At 35.1% G+C, this 16520-nt stretch overlaps 1 protein-coding gene across 13 annotated transcripts in view; it reads left to right on the top strand.

The window, feature by feature from the left end:
- Window positions 1-16520, top strand: part of THRB (thyroid hormone receptor beta) — a 459872-nt gene that overhangs the window by 82892 nt on the left and 360460 nt on the right. The window lies entirely within an intron of this gene.

Raw genomic sequence — 16520 nt, 5'->3', positions numbered from 1 at the left:
ATTAGTTTGACTTTTCTAGAATTGTGGACTCATACAGTATGTATCATGTTTGTTGTCTGGCTTCTTTCATTCAGTGTAATTATTTGAGATTAATCCATGTTGTCGCATGTAGCCGTAGTTCATTGATTTCTATGGCCGAGTGGTATTGCATTGTATGGATACCACAATTTGTTTATCCATTCACCTGCTGATGAACATTTGGATTGTTTCTGGTTTTCGACCTCTATAGGTAAAACATCTATGAACATTAGTATACAAATCTTTATATGGGCATATGCCTTCATTTTTCCTGAGTAAATATCTAGGAATGGAATGACTGGGTCACAGAGTACGTGTATTCAGAATATGTAAAGAACACTCAAAACTCGATGATAAGAAAACAAGCAACCCAAAATAAAAATAGGCAAAAGTTTTGAACATACGCTTCACCAAAGGAAATATACAGATAAATAAGCACATGAAAAGATGGTCAACATTTTTAGTCGTTAAAGAGATGCAAGTTAAACCTATAGTGAGGAGCCACTCCACTGTGATCCAAATGGCTCAAGTGAAGAAGACTGACCACTCCCAGGGCTAGTGAGTAGGTGGAAGAATGTCTTTCATACTCTGCTAAGGGGAAAGTAAAGTGATACAAATGCTTTAGAAAACTGTGTCGTTTTACACAGGAGTAAGCTGTAGTTTCTTAAAAGTTTGCATATACACTTAATGTGTGTTTCCTGTGGCTGCTGTAACAAATAGCTATAACCTTGATGAATTAAAACAACAGAAATTCAGGCATACCCTGCTGGCCTGCTGGTTAAAGATCTGGCATTGTCACGGCTGTGGCTCAGGTTCAATCCCTGACCTAGGAACTTCTGCATGTCACAGGAGCAGCCAAAAAAAAAAAAAAAAGGCAGAAATTTATTCTAAGTTCTGGAGTGCAGAAATCCAAGATCAAGGCATCGGCCAGGCTCTGCTCCCTTCAGAGGCTCCAGTAGAGTTCTGTTGTTTGCTTGCCTCTGCCAGTTTCTGGTGGTTGCCAGCACTCCTTGGCTTGCAGCTGCTTCATTCCAATTTCTGGGTTCCGTTTTCATATCACCTTGTCCTCTTCTCTGTGTCTGTGTCTGAACCACCTTATAGGGAAACATGTAGTTCTGTTTCAGGATAATCTCTCCCTCTTGGGATCCGTAATTTAAGCACATCTTTTGCCATATATAACAATATTCACAAGTTCTGAGTGTTATCATGTAATATCTGGGGATCAGGACATGAACGTATCTTTTGGAGGGCTAACATTCAGCCCACTACACCTAACATAAGCAAAATTTTAACCTTATGTTATAACACAAACAGGTTCTCATTTTACTACAATTCTTTGTAAATAAATATCTTTTCAAATTGTAACGAAATATTTGCCACATCAGCAGATCCATCACAATTAATTATCACTTCAACTGATGAACATTAAAGAGATGAATAAAAAATTCTTTCTTTAAAATAATGCTGCAATAAATATCCTTGTAGATAAAGCTGCTTTTTCTGTATTTTGAGATTTTTTTTCCGTCTTAATTTTTCACAAGTTCAACGGGCCAAAAGCAATGAATAACAACTTAATTTGAGTATATTCCAGAAGGCGAATGCCAACTTACATTCAATCTGTAATATAAGAAAGCCTCTTTCTATAGGCACCTGCTATTTAAAGGAGGCGCCTATAGAAAGAGGGTCCTCCTATTTAAAGTTTAAAAAAGAAAACAACTTTGCTATTAGTAAAAGTAAAGTATTTTGTACTGCTGCCTCCTATTTAAAGTAAAAAAAAAAAGTTTTACAAATTGATAAGTGGAAAACAGTACTTTAATTTGTATTTCTAATGGAATGAGATGCTTTCCTGTATGTTTTAATCAATACATTTTTCCTTTCTAACATTTTCTGTGTCTGGGAGTTCCTATTGTCTTTCAGGGAGTTATAAACCCGACTAGTATCCATGAGGGTACAGGTTCGATCCCTGGCCTCACTCAGTGTGTTAAGGATCCAGCATTGCTGCAAGCTGTGGTATAGGTCCCAGATGTGGCCTGGATCTGGGGTCGCTGTGACTGTGGCATAAGCGGACAGCTGCAGCTCTGATTCAACCCCTAGACTGGGAACTTCCATATGTTTCATGTGCAACCCTAAAAAGAAAAAAAAATTCTGTGTTCTCTGCTCAGTTGTCAATTTTTCTAAAAATGATTTTATATTAACTTTATATAGTTAAAAATAGTGACACTAAAATTTGTGCTACGAATGGCTCTCTAAGTTTGTGGTTTGCCTTTGAATTTTGACAAGTTTTGATTTCGGGGGATTTTAACAAAGAAAAGTGTAAAATTATCTTACTTAGGGCCATTTTATTGAGGTTTTCCTTTGTATTTCTTCTACTGCCACAGTAGGGGAATTTGGGAAAATTATCCCACATTCAGAAAGAAGATAACTGTTCATCTAATTCTCTCCAGTTTTTTTTTAATCTGTCTGTATTTTTATTTTAATATATGGAGAGAACTTGAGATAATAACTAGGTTTTTCCCAACTCCTAAATAAACAATTATCTCAAAACCATTTTTATTGAATTATCCATCCCTTTATTGTTAATTTGTCTTCTTTATGATTTTTCAAAATTCTCCTATAAGTCTGTTCCATTTCTTGTATTTATTCTATTCCATGCATCTAGTTTGGGGCCAGTACAAGAGATTTATTTATTTTTTGATTAAAGCCTTTATTTAATTTTATTTTACTTTATTTTTTCCCCAACACATTATTTTTTTTCTACCGTACAGCATGGTGACCCAGTTACACATACATGTATACATTCTTTTTTCTCCCATTATCATGCTCCATCATAAGTGACTAGACATAGTCTCCAGTGCTACACAGCAGGATCTCATTGCTAATCCATTCCAAAGGCAATAGTTGCATCTATTAACCCCAAGCTCCCAATGCATCCCACTCCCTCCCCTTCCCCCTTGGCAACAATAAGTCTATTCTCCAAGTGAACAGACTTCTGCAGTGTGACAGACTTTTAGTTCAAAAGGGAGATAGTGAAAATACTGAAGGAACTAAGAGAGGATATGACCAGTACAAGAGATTTATATTGAAATTTTAAGATATATATATATATATATATATATATATATATATATTTTTTTTTTTTTTGTCTTTTTGCTGTTTCTTGGGCCGCTCCCGCGGCATATGGAGGTTCCCAGGCTAGGGGTCCAATCGGAGCTGTAGCCACCGGCCTACGCCAGAGCCACAGCAACGCGGGATCCGAGCCGCGTCTGCGACCTACACCACAGCTCACAGCAACACCGGATCGTCAACCCATTGAGCAAGGGCAGGGACCGAACCCGCAACCTCATGGTTCCTAGTTGGATTCATTAACCACTGCGCCACGAAGGGAACTCCTGAAATTTTAAGATATATTTTTAACATTAGGCAAATCAGGTCATGAAGTTATTTGTCTCTAATCAAGTTATCATTTGTCTCTAAACTAATTACTTTTGCTTAAATACAGTGCTGTCATTGCATGTGATAAAGGCAAACAGGCTTGCACATAAATTATCTTGCCAATAATTTGTATCAGCCTTTATTTCTATACATTAGCAACATAGATTTTTGATTCATTAGGATGGGGTACTCTAAATAATGTTTCCATCCTCCCCTCTCCATCTCCTACCCTGTCTCCAAACTCACTGCCTGACGATGTAGTGTATTTTGAAACTTTTAAACTATTTGAGAAATCTTTCAGCATGCTGGTTTTCTCCCCTTGGGCCACAGTAAGGACCAGCTGTGACTCAACTACTCAGATCCCAGATCCCTGCGTTCTGATTTGGTTATTTAAATTAGGGTTTCTTAACCTCAGCATTATTGACATTTTGAGCTAAAAAATTCCCTGTTGTGTCCTATACACAGTAGAATATTTACCAGCATTTGCCCACCGGTAACACCATTCCTTCCCCCGCTCCGTTAGTGACAATCACAAATATCTCCAGATATTGTCAAATGTCCCCTCTGGGACAAAGCTGCCTGCATTGAGAATTATTAATGTAGGTCAAAGTAGTCAGATGGCATGAAGCATGATAAGTGTATTTAACTTTTATTCATTTATTCTCTTTTTTGCGTAATCGTAGTAGTACAATCAGGTGGAACCTAGAGCAGTCTAATTAACCACACAACGGGTTACTGTCATTGGACTTTAAAAAATCAACCCCAGGGTATTCTGCTTTTCCATGTGATTTAAACATGACCATAGTAAGAAGAATGACATCCTGATTGCTCAAAATAAAACACCTCCGATATCTCTTTTGGTTTCTCCCTCCCAACCTACCTAGCCTATTTTGATGGTAAATTTGAAACATTATCAACGTGATAACCGTATTGGTATAGGTAAATGAATTCTGCCCTGAGGTTTCATCATATATTTTGACATTTAGAAAATGACCTGAACTCTACGTTCACAATTCTTTGAATCATCTTGCCTTTGATTTAAGCCTACAACCATGGCTGTCTGAGCTGGTTAGTTCAGAGGGATTTTACAAGATGGTAATGAGGCCAATGTTGCAGTTTCAATTAGCCTCACGGAAGAAAAACCCAGCTTCACAGAAGCAGACTGCACTGCTAACCCTGCCACCCCTCTCAGCCAACAGCCAAAAGGAAGATGAGAACAGAGAATGCTGCCAACTCAGCACTCCCAAGACCATTTCGCCTGGACAAGCAAAGGTCACAACTCATTGATGATGATGGGCCATCCGCGTTGTAGTCCCTCAGCCAGATCACTGCGAAAACACTAAATTCAGAGTCCTCTCTAAATCGGAGCTGCCTTTATAGCCAGGGTAGATCACTGAGGGAAAGACTTTTTTATTCCAAACTTGGGGGAATTAACAGGACAGCTGTAGTTTTGAAAGGTAGACAACTCTTATTTTTGTTTTCACATTTGCAGTGTTGATCATATATTTTGAAGTATGTTATACCCACTGGTGAAATTATTTTCTAATCGTTCACTTAGAGAGATGAGTGATCATACTCATCTATTTGCTTGCCCCTATGTAACTATCATGGTTCATTCGGGCCACGTTTCATTGGAATGGGAAGATTTTTATAATTATTGAAATGGAGATTGAATTTTACTTGCATTTAATATGGCTTTGTGATGGCAAAGAGATATTAACTAGGATCCTCAGCACCAATTTCCTTAATACTAATTCATGATTTTTAAAAAATTTTTATTGAAGTAGAGTTGGCTTACAATGTTGTGTTAATTTCAGGTGTACAGCAGAGTGACTCCACTGTACTTATGCATGAACATATATCCATTCCTTTTCAGATTCTTACCGCATGTGGATCACTGCAGAGTATTGAGTAGATTTCCCTGTGCTCTGCAGTAGGTCCTTGTTACTCATCCATTCCATATATAGTAATGTTTTATGTAACATGGAAGCATGGCCCTCTGCATCTGCCCATTCCAAAAACTGACTCAGTTCTGCTTTTGGAATATTTGCATTGTTCCTACTAAATTGCCTTTATAGTAAGGGATGCAAGTGAAGCTTGGCCAGTTTGGTTTAATCTCTCAGTTCCAGTATTAAAGTACATTTCCTTCTTTTCATTTTCCGCTGGTCTTTGAATTCCAATTATACTCTCCAATCCCAGCCCACATTTTCCCTGTAGGGAACATCTGGAGCTTAATATCATTTATATAATGGTTTTCCTTTCTCTTTGCTGCCTAAAGTTTTCTTCTGGTTTATCAAGTGTAACATAAGAATTTTCAACAACGTGGGTAGATATTCTGGTGATGAACAGATATTTAATTTCAATCTCTTCCATTCAAAATGCTTTCATCAAAATGCAATCACCATGGATAGCCTATGGAAAAAAATAGCTACTGGAAATGGATATTCACCTTATCAAAAGTCTGCTAAACATATTGACTCTCGAATAAAAGTGGACACACCAAACAGATTGAGCCTTGAATGCAAGAATATCCACAGATGTTTCTGCTGATTGTTTTATTTAACTACTGAATTCAGGAGCATATGCTTTTTTAAAAAATTGAAGTATAGATGATTTACAATATTGTATTAGTTTCAGGTGCACAGCAAAGTATTTCACTTATATACATATGATTTTTCAAATTCCTTTCCATTTTAGGTTATTATAAGATATTGAATGGATTTTCGCATGCTACATAGTAGGTCCTTGTTGGTTATCTATTTTATACATGGTAGTGCACATATATTAATTCCAAACTCCTAATGTATCCTACCCTTCCCTCTCCCCTTTAGTAAGTTTGTTTCTTTGTGAATCATAGAAGCATGTGCTTTTAAAAAAATTGATTTCTACACATTCTCTGTTACCATTAGAGCTGTATTTAGAATTTCTTGTTTCAAAATGCATGATGCTCTCCTCTTTCTAAGAATTTTCATATTTATCAAGCATTTCTGGGTGTCAGGCACTGTACAAAGTACTTTAATGAATTTATTTCATTTAATGTTTTACAATGGCTTTATGGCATGTACTAGATGTTATTATTATCCTCATTGTACAGCTAAGGAACTGAGGGGTAAGTATTAATCCATCCATGGTCCAGGATCAGATAGACAGCTAACACTAACACATGGCCAAGCCAGAACTGGAATTTGATCTGTATGAATTGACAGCTCATACACTTAACTGCTGTATTACACTGCCTCCCCGAAGTCATTATCACAAAGATTTATATTATATTTTATTTGCCAAAGTAGTAATATGATTTTATTGCTGTTATCACACTTTACTCAAAACAAATAAATAAACGTGATACCCAGATGCCTTTCGTGTCATCCAAACCTGAATTCTTTTCAAAGTATCCTGTCTGTGCTAATTTAACTTGGAGTGGGGCCTTCACTCCTCTGCTTTTCATGAGCCAAATTTGTAGCTGGAGACATGTTCATGTTTTGAATAATTGTATTTCACTCCCTATGATATCATGAGTACTTAAAACATGTTCAGTGATGTTTTAAAGAACGCAGTTTACACCACTTCCTTTGGAAGCCTATAAAATAAAAAATGATAGAAAGCATCAAACCATAATTACCTTGAGGGTTTTAGGAACCTCATAAACCACAAGAACAATACACCAAAATTTTTTTTTTCAACTGCCAGCTTCAAAGTTTCATTTGGTGATTCTATTTTTGCAGCATTGATGGAAGTAATCCAGTTACGTTGACATTTTTATAGAGGATGGTTTAATGCTCAAATAAGCCATGTTATTTCACCATCTTTATTTTCTTTGTGGAAGTTTTTTTTTTCTTCTGTAATGATTTGAACTATACTGTAAAGTCAATGAAAATGGATTATGGATCCAGAATACACATTTTAGTTGATATCAAGGTCTTTGCCATAACCACATTGATGTTTACAAATACACACCCCCTTCTAATTTTTAATGCTGTTGCTGTATTTCTTAATGAATCTAATCACAGAAAATGTGTCAGATGCAAATGGAACTTGGTCTCAAACATATGCTTGGGTTTCTGTTAACAGGAAACAAATGTCCAAATGCAATTGCAGACAAGCTCACACACATGCTCATGCACACATGCAAATGTGGAGCCAAGTGTGAACCTGGTGACACACAGGCATGTAGAGCCAGATACTAAGCATATGTTGAAATTTGGTGTGATTACAACAGCAGAATGGTGCAATATTGTTTCATTCAGTCTGATACTATAAGAGATGCCATATGACAGCAAGTCATAAAACTAATGTCATTCTCTTCTGAGAAACATGATGTTTGAATAATTGAGGAAAAAATAAAACCAGTTTGCTTCAGTGTGACTTTCTTGTCTTTGGCAAATTGACAGATACATTTTTGTTGTATAAGAGAAAATAGGCTGACAACCTTTAATGGTTGAGATATGTTAGATAAAATGGCTGATATTTGATGTTTCTGTCCTGTAGGACAAAATATATCTATCACACACCAAAAAAATAGTATCTGCAAATTCATATAGTTCAATATGACAGAATAATATTTATCATATTCATTTTTATCCTCAATATTTCTGTTTTTTTAAAGATGACATAATTTTAATTATGCAGTAAAGACATAACTTTAAAGATAGATCTTACTGATATAAATAACTTGAGTGAGGTCAAATTTTTTTCCCAGCTTTATCAAGATGTAATTGACATATAGCACTGTAAAAGTTTAAAGTATATAGAATAATGATTTTATTTGCATACAAGCTAAAATGATAACCATATTATTATTAGTGAACATCCAGCATCTCATATAGAAACAAAGTAAAGGAAAAAGAAAAGCGTTTTTTTCTTGTGATGAAAACTCTTAGGGTTTACTTTCTTAACAATGATCACATATAATGTACAGCAGAGTCAACTATATTAATCATGTTGTACATTACATCTCTAGCACATATTTATCTTATAACTGGAAATTTGTACCTTTGACCACCTTTTTTAACATACAAAGATATTACATTATTATTAGCTTATATTCCCCACACTGTACGTTTTATGCCCAAGAGTTCATTTATTTTGCAACTAGAAGTTTGTGCCTCTTAATCCCCTCATCTATTTCATTCACCCTCCAGAAACTCCCTTTTCTCTGGCAACCACCTGTTCATTCTTTATATCTATGACTCTGTTTTGGTTTTGTTATGTTTGTTCATCTGTTTTGTTTTATATATCCTACATGTAGGTGTAATCAGAGTATTTGTCTTTCTCTGACTTATTTAACTTAGTATAATACCCTCTAGGACCACCCATGTTGTCTCAAATGGTAGAATTTCAATCTTTTTAATGGCTGAGTAATATTCCATTGTCTGTATATACCACATCTTCTTTATCCATTTATCTATCAATGGACATTTAGGTTGTTTCCATATCTTGGCTATTGTGAATAATGCTGCAATGAACATAGGGGGCATATATGTTTTCAAATTAGTGTTTTGTTTTCTTTGGGATTATAGCCAGAAGTGGAATTCCTGGATCATATGTTAGTTCTAGTTTTAATTTTTTTGCAGAACCTCTGTATCATTTTCCATAGTGGCTGTGTCAATTTACATTCCCACCCATAGTGCGCAAGGGTTCCCTTTTCTCCACATCCTCATTGACACTTGTATTTGTGGGGGATTTTTTTGATGATAGTCATTCTGACAGATCTGAGGTGATGTCTTATTGCAGTTTTGACTCGCATTTCCCTGATGATTAGTGATGTTAACCATCGTTTCATGTACTTATTGGCTATCTGTAATCTTCTTTGGCAAAAATTGTCTGTTCAGGTCCGTTGCTTATTTTTTATCAGGTTTGTTTGTTTTTCTGATGTTGAGTTGTATGAGTTCTGTATATATTTTGGATATTAACTCCTTATCAGATATATTATTTGTAAATATCTTCTCCCAATCAGTAGGTGGCCTTTTTGTTTTGTTCATGGTTTTCTTTGCTGTGCCAAAACTTTTTAGTTTAATGTATTCCAATTTGTTTATTTTTGTTCTTGTTTCCTTTGCCAGAGGACAGTGATCAAAATATTATTGCTAAGATCAATGTCAAAGAGCATACTGCTATGTTTTCTTCTGGGAATTTTATGATTTCAGGTCTTACATTTAACTCTTTAATCTGTTTTGAGTTTACTTTGATGTATTATGTGAGGAAGTAGTCCAGTTTGATTCTTTTGCATGTAGTTATCCAGTTTTCCCAATCCCATTTATTTATCATTTCCCCATTGTATGTTTTTTCCTCCTTTGTAATAGATTAATTGACCATATAAGCATGGGTTTATTTCTGGGCTCTCTATTATGTTTCATTGATCTACATGTTTGTTTTTATGCCAGTACCATACCATTCTGATTACTGTAGCTTTGTGATAAGTTTTAAATCCAACTTTGTTCTTATTTCTCATGGATAGTTTTGGGTATTTGGGTTCTTCTGTATTTCTGTACAAATTTTAGAGCTATTTGTTCTAGTTCTGTTAAAAATGCCATTGGTATTTTGACAGGGATTGCATTGAACCTGTAGACTGCTTTGTGTAGTATGGTCATTTTAAAAATATTAATTCTTTCAATCTATGAGCATGGAGTATCTTTCCATCTGTTTGTTTTGTCTTTAGTTTCTTCCATCAATATCTTATAGCTTTCCAGTTATAGGTTTATACCTCCTTGGTTAGATTTATTTCTAAGTAATTTGTTCTTTTTAATGCAGTTGCACATGGGATTGTTTTCTTAATTTCTCTTTCTGATAGTTCATTGTTAGTGTATAGAATGCAACAGATTTTTGTATTAATTTTGTATCCTGCAAATTTACTGAATTCATTTATTAGTTCATAAGTGTTTTGGTGGTGTCTTTATGATTTTCTATATATAGTGTCACATCACCTGCAAACAGCTAGTTTTTCTTCTTCTTTTCCAGTGTGGATTCCTATTTGTTTTTGTTTGTTTGTTTGTTTTTTTCTTGTCTCATTGCTCTGGCTAGGACTTGGAATATTATGTTGAATAAAACTGGCAAGAATGGGCATTCTTGTCGTGTTCCTGAATTTAGAGAAAAGGTTATCAGCTTTTCATTGTTGAGTATGATGTTGGCTATAGGTTTGTCATACATGGTCTTTATTATGCTGAGGTAGGTTTCCTCTCTACCTAAAGTGGTAGAGTTTTTGTCACAAATAGATGTTAAATTTTGTCAAAAGCTTCTTCTGCATCTACTGAAAATATTTTCAGCATATTTTTATCCATGAATTCCATTTTGTGAGCCGAGGTTAGAATAGGTATTTATCACCAGCAAGTTTCAGCAAAACAAGTATTCAGCACTAGCAAGAGAATTAGAATTCTTTCAGAATCCTTTTATACCATTGGCCAATGGGCAAAATGTAATCCAAAGGAAAAGTAAATGGGTCAATGATAATTCCTTGAAGAAATTCTCATAACCATGCTTGGACTCGAAATGCCATTTGAATTATTCAACCCAGTTGTTCTCAGCTATCCAGTGAGAGAGTCCAGATCCATGTGAACAGGGTGCCACAAGCAGTAAGACGTGTAGTATGTGATTTGTGTCTAATTACCAAAGTATTGAGGTTAGCAGTTTATTCTATACTTATATAAATTAGAGTATATTTAAAATTATCCTTCTCAAAATGCTACACTAACACCATAGCATTTCAAATCAGAAATCGGTTTCAGATGATGAGTCTAATGCTACATACATATCCCTTGGAGATGCCAATGGGAATGAGTCTCGAATGAAAACATAGGGTGATGTTTCCTTGCATAAAAATTTGTGACCTGCAGATATAGGTACCCCCTGCAAACTTTTTTTATGATCAGTAGAGAGTGCTGAATTCATAAGCAAAAAGTTGATAGTATGCATGGAGCAAAGGGCCATAATCTTGAAAGACATTTCTCCCAGGCATGGCTAGGCCTGAGGAAATGCCCATCACCATTAAAGTACATATTTTTCATTACTGGATGCCTAGAACTCCTGGATTCTGTCTTCCCATGAAGAGTGCCCAACATCCACTGACAAAATTTGCTTTGTCTGAACTCAGTTTGTCTAAAGTGGCCATGCTCCAGGAGTTGACCATGTCTTTTGTTGGATGTGCTAACATCATGGATTAAGCTCCATAGTTGGTCTCAGTCCAGTGGCTATTTCCATAGACCTAGGAAAGTGTTACTTAATCCAGTGCTTACAGGAGAAACTTATTCCTTTACCTACAAATTCTTACTTGAAAGGGTAGGCCTACTTCAGCATTGTTCTCATTTACCAAAAAATTAAAATCTAAATCTGACTCTAATTGTTGTGTTGTTGCTATTTTCATGGCATGATTACAATATCTTTATTATTTGCTGGAGAAAATTTATAGTGTATCTGATTCTCATAATCTTCATTTTATGTACTCCTTTTGTCACTTATAATTCATATAAATTTATCATCTTAATAGCAGTAAACTATTCTAGGGATAGAAGATTTGACCATTCCAATTTGTTCTTCTTTTACTGTACAGGAAAATCCTAGCAAAACCCTATAAATGAACCTTATAGTTTGAAAAGTCCCCAGTAAAATGCCAGCAAATTCAATCTAGCTAACCTTAAAAACAATACCAAACTGTAACCGTAGAGATGGTTCTTAGGAACGCAAGAAATTTTACTATTAGAGAAATCCATTATTATAATTAATCTTATCAATAGAGTAAATGAAAAAAATTTTATTATCTCCATAAATGCCCCTCAAAGGGGCGTTGATTTAATATGTTACTGATAAAAAATCTTAATGAAACCAATAAAGAAGGCTAATTACATAAAATTATAAAGGTTATTTATTTGAAACAAAGGTTAAGTATTTCATTTAATTGTAAAACACTGCATATTTTCATTAAAATGAGAAGCAATAAAATTAAATATTTATTGTTTTTTCAAAAGTCTAACAAATGTAATAATCGGGAATAAAATTAAGTAAAGTGATCAGGAAAGGGAAGTTAAATCCCAATTTGTCTACTCTAAAAATTTAAGAGAATGGGAGTTTCTGCTGTGGATCAGTGGTAACGAACCCAACTGGTATTCATGAGGATGCAGGTTCAATCCCTGGCCTCACATAGTGGGTTAAGGATCCGGCATTGCCATGGGCTATGGTGTAGGTTGCAGACATGGCTCAGATCTGGAATTGCTGTGGCTATGACATAGGCAGCTGCTGCAGACCTGATTTGACTCCTAGCCTGGAAGCCTCCATGTGCTGCTGGTGTGGCCCTGAAAAGAAAAAAAAAAAAATTCAAGAGAATCAACTGAAACAAAAGAAGCTATTGGAATTGTCAAAAGTTCCATACGGTATCTACTTTAAAAACAAATACAGAAAAATAAAGTGTAGTTATTTGCCGTAATCAATTTTTTTTTAAATAAGGAAGAAAAACACATTTTTCTTAGTAGCAACTCTAAAACAGAAAATAACTAAAAATAAATACGAAATGTATTAGACCACCTTGAAAAAAATTATAAAATAATTTGGAAGAAGATGAGATTGAACAGGGAAATGTTCTAGACTCCTTGACAAAAAAATCAAATAGGCATGGCCATGTTCCAGTAACACTTTATTTACAGTAATAGGAAGTGGGACAGAGTTGGCTCGCAGACGGTAGTATGCCAACGCCTACAGTAGACCTTCCACGGCTTGTTTCCTGCTGTATTCTAGATGCACCTAGAAGCAAGTTTGGAATATGCGAGATGCTCAACAAATATATGGTGAACAACTAGAGAAAGGACAACCCACAAAAAAAGAAATTAAAATCAACAATAAAACATACAAAATTGTTCAACCTCACATAATGAAAGGAAAGCAAATTAAAGTTACAGCTTAATGTTTTCTGACTCACAGATTCACAAGGTTTATTTGTTTCTTTAATGATTATCCTTAAATTTGGTAAGAATATAGGCTCCTGCACAGCCTCATATGCTGTTGATAGGCTTTTTCACTCTTTTATCTTTACTTAAATTATGCAGAGAAGAGTGCAGCAAATCATAGAAGATTATCTGTATATTCACTCCCTAAATCAGTAGTTCTCAAAATGTCAGTCTCATTCTTAAAAGTGACTGAGAACCCCCAGAAGTTTTATTAATGTTTATAATGTTTACCATATTAGAAATTAATAAATATTTAAAATATTCATTTAAAATAGTAATAATAAACTCATGTGACAGTATAACATTTTTATGACAATAACTATTTCCAAAGCCAAAAAAAACAGTTTTGAGACGAATGGCATTGATTACACTTTTACAAATCTCTGTAATAATTGGCTTAAAAGAATTCAACTGGATCCTCATATCCACTTTTGAATTCATTCTGTTGTGGTATGGTTTTGGTTGAAGTATGTGAAGAAAATCAATCCCCAAACAATTATGTAATTGGAAAAGAGAAGTGTATTTTAATAGCCTTTTCTGATAACTGAAAATTCTGCTTTGATATTACACCAAAATTCAATAAATGGTAGTTTCTAAAAGGGTAGTGACAACAAGGAATCTGAAACCATGTCACTGAACTTTTCAGACTCTGTGACATTAAAAGCCATTCATTTATCTTGCACTTTGAATGGATCTTTTACTCATGCATGATTTTGTAACATCATGCACTGACCATTTGGAAATACTGGTTCACTGAGGAATACAATCTTTCTGATATAGACACATTTCATGGCAATAGTCAAGATTCTAGATGGGCAATGGGATCCTACTGTACAGCACAGGGAAATGTGTGTTATTGGGTCACTTTATTGTACAACAGAACTTGATGAAACCTTGTAAATCAATTATACTTTAATAATAATTTAAAAATTTTTTAAAGATTTTATGATTAAACCTACACTGATCTCAGAAAAGTCTATTAGGAATCTGCCAAGCCCACAGTGATAAATTTAAGTTTTCCACTTATGTTTATAAAAAATTATAAAAAATTCTAATTTTTACTTGCAAGCCTGAATTTTCTCATGGGCAGTGATTATGGCTAGTCATTTTCCTTGAAGTGACAGACTCTTCGCCTGAATAACCATAATTTGTTTCTTACTCATTCCTTCAAGAAAAATGAAAGAGAAAGGGAGAAAGCAGGTATTTCACAGTTCAAACAATCACACAAGCACTTTCCCCAGAGACAACAGTCATACGTGGAACAGGAGTGCCTTATGCATACTTGCGCATATACATACCTGCTATTTTGTCATTCAGAGTATTATTTTAAAAGGCTTCAGGTGATGGATTTAATTAAAATAAGCATTACTGCTTCATCAAGGACATATTTGAATGAAACTGTCTTGTTTTGTTTGGTGTTTCTACAAGTGCATGGGGTGAACAATGCGGTTCCTTCTCACTTAGTTGGAGCCTCTGCCTTGGTTTGTGCTGTCGCCACAGTTTTACCCACCATGGATCGTGCACATCAGTGCAAGTCAACACAGTGGAGAAGACAAATAATGTCTTAGTATTTTTTTAAATTTATTTTTTATTGTCATTTCCCCTAACACACTTTTTTTTTTCCCACTGTACAGCATGGGGACCCAGTTACACATACATGTATACATAATTTTTTTCTCCCATTGTTGTGTTGCATTGTATCTAGACATAGTTCTCAGTGCTACACAGCAGGATCTCATTGTAAATCCATTCCAAGAGCAATAGTTTGCATCCGTTAACCCCAAGCTCCCAATCCCTCCCACTCCCTCTCCCTCCTTCCCCCTCCCCCCGGGCTATTCTCCAAGTCCATTCTCCAAGTCTATTCTCCAAGTCCATGATTTTCTTTTCCTGTGGAAAGGTTCATTTGTGCTGTATATTAGATATCAGATATGAGTGATATCATATGGTATTTGTCTTTCTCTTTCTGACTTATTTCACTCAGTATGAGAGTCTCTAGTTCCATCCATGTTGCTGATGTCTTAGTATTATTATGAAAATGATTTTGACCTCAGGGACATCCTGCAGTAGACTTGGCCCCCCCAGAGGTCCTCATGCTCCACTTTGAGAACTGTGCCCCTGATTTGACAAATGTTAACATTTTGCCTCATTTGCTTTGAAATTATTTATCAAAAAATAAAATATTATCGATCCTGGGAGTTCCCTGGTGTCCTAGTGGTTAAGGATCTGGTATGGTCACTTCTGTGGCTCAGGTCACTGCTGTGGCACAGGTTTGATTCTTGGCCTGGGGATTTCCACTTGCCAAGGATATGGCCCAAAAAGGATATTATAATGGAGAAGAATGTGAGGAAAAAAATGTATATGTGTGTGTATACATGTATATATATGCATGATTGGGTCATTTTGCTGTACAACAACATAAATCAACAGAACATTGTAAATCAATCATAATAAAAAAAATTTTAAAAAGATATTATAGGTCTAGATAAAACTTCTACACCTCTTCCCTCAGTGTTCTTTTCCAGAGATTCCCCACTGTATTGAAGTCAGTGTACCCTTTCTGAATGAGGTTTTATACCTTCCCTATGTGTATAAACACAACAGTATATTTTTGTGATTCTTTTTTATTTTACATAAACAAGTTCATTCTGTATGTATGCTTTTACCAAGTGCTTATTACACCATTTTGTTTTTGAGAGTGATCTCTGTCGATATCATCCAGTTGGTAGGTTTTACCTACTCATCTCTTTGTTCCTGTGTTGATGGATATTTAGATTATGCCCAGCTTTTAACTATTGTGAATATCTCCTTAAACATGTCACTTTAGGTTGTGTGCCATCATGTGGAATTTCCAAGGGTAAATGTATGCACGAAAGTCAGTTTTCCTTTTCTGTATTTCTGAATTGTCTCCAACACGACTTTACCAATTTTCTGTCTGAGAGCTGTTGGCAATGTATGTCAGACACTTCAAGAGAAAACATCACTCTTGAACCAGAAATTCCAATTCTAAAAATTGGTCATGAGTACAATGAGTACAAAGTTTTTTTTTTACAAAGGTTCCTGTGGCATTGATATTTATAGAGTGGAAAATCTTGACAACAGCTTCTAGATGCCTAATAATAGGTGATTAGTTAAATACATTGTAAT

The sequence above is a fragment of the Sus scrofa genome, chromosome 13 (genome assembly GCF_000003025.6).
Source record: "Sus scrofa isolate TJ Tabasco breed Duroc chromosome 13, Sscrofa11.1, whole genome shotgun sequence".
Lineage (NCBI taxonomy): Eukaryota > Metazoa > Chordata > Mammalia > Artiodactyla > Suidae > Sus > Sus scrofa.
Note: the sequence above shows the minus strand (reverse complement) of the source record. Positions and strands in the feature narration are given on the sequence as shown.